This window comes from Dermacentor andersoni, chromosome 3 (genome assembly GCF_023375885.2).
Source record: "Dermacentor andersoni chromosome 3, qqDerAnde1_hic_scaffold, whole genome shotgun sequence".
Taxonomy (NCBI): domain Eukaryota; kingdom Metazoa; phylum Arthropoda; class Arachnida; order Ixodida; family Ixodidae; genus Dermacentor; species Dermacentor andersoni.
Window position 1 is genome coordinate 16,970,866 of NC_092816.1, and position 868 is coordinate 16,971,733.

Genomic DNA, 868 nt, shown 5'->3' on the forward strand with positions numbered 1-868 from the left:
ATTAAAAAGAATTGTTATTTGGCTACCTCCTTCTCTTTAAATATATAATAAACATTGTCCGGTATATATATTTAAATATATTTTGTCTGTGCATGGTGCTCACAGCGGAAATGTTATAAAATGCTGAGGTGAAAAAGTAAGGATGAGGTATCTATAGCCGTCGCTCGTGCTTCTATGCGCTTGTTCTATTGTCAGGATTTGGAGAAAGAAAATCGAAAGTATAAATTAAGAGACATGCAGGACCTTGCCAACGATGATGCAGTAAGTTTTTAGGCACAATAAAATTTTAACTGTAAAGGTAGAGGCAACTCAAAAGAAACCTCAAATGATGTGTGTAACAGAACGCCGGCAAGTACACTTTAGGGGCCAGGGGAGAGGGGGGCTTCCCCCCTCCCTCCCCGGAATTTCCCCCGGAATTTCGTCCCCGGAAGATGTTTCTTTCGAACCAAAAAAGCCAAAGAAGGCCTAAAGCTTATCAACGACTTGCATCTATAGACTTGTTACGGCAGCCTGTTAACAAAACCGATGCACAGTTTCTTCAAGCTTTCTTCATTTGCAACACCCACATGCCCGATTACCCTTTAGGGCTATTGTTTCCGAGAAGACGTCGTGGCAGTGCCATATACGGAAAGTTCTACAAAACGATCTCAAGAAGTTTCAGATAAAGGACCCTTCTCTGGTAAGAAGTTCCGAAGAAGATTTTGTGGCAATTAATGAAGACAGTGGAGTGCACTAACCGCATTTTCAAGAGATGTAGAGGACTTAAATTATTCTGTGCCGCGTGATGGTTTGACATAAGCATGTGCGTGAAAGGATAGAAGATATGGGAGAACTGAACTTTCGGAATTTAGTGGGTCTTACCAGTGAC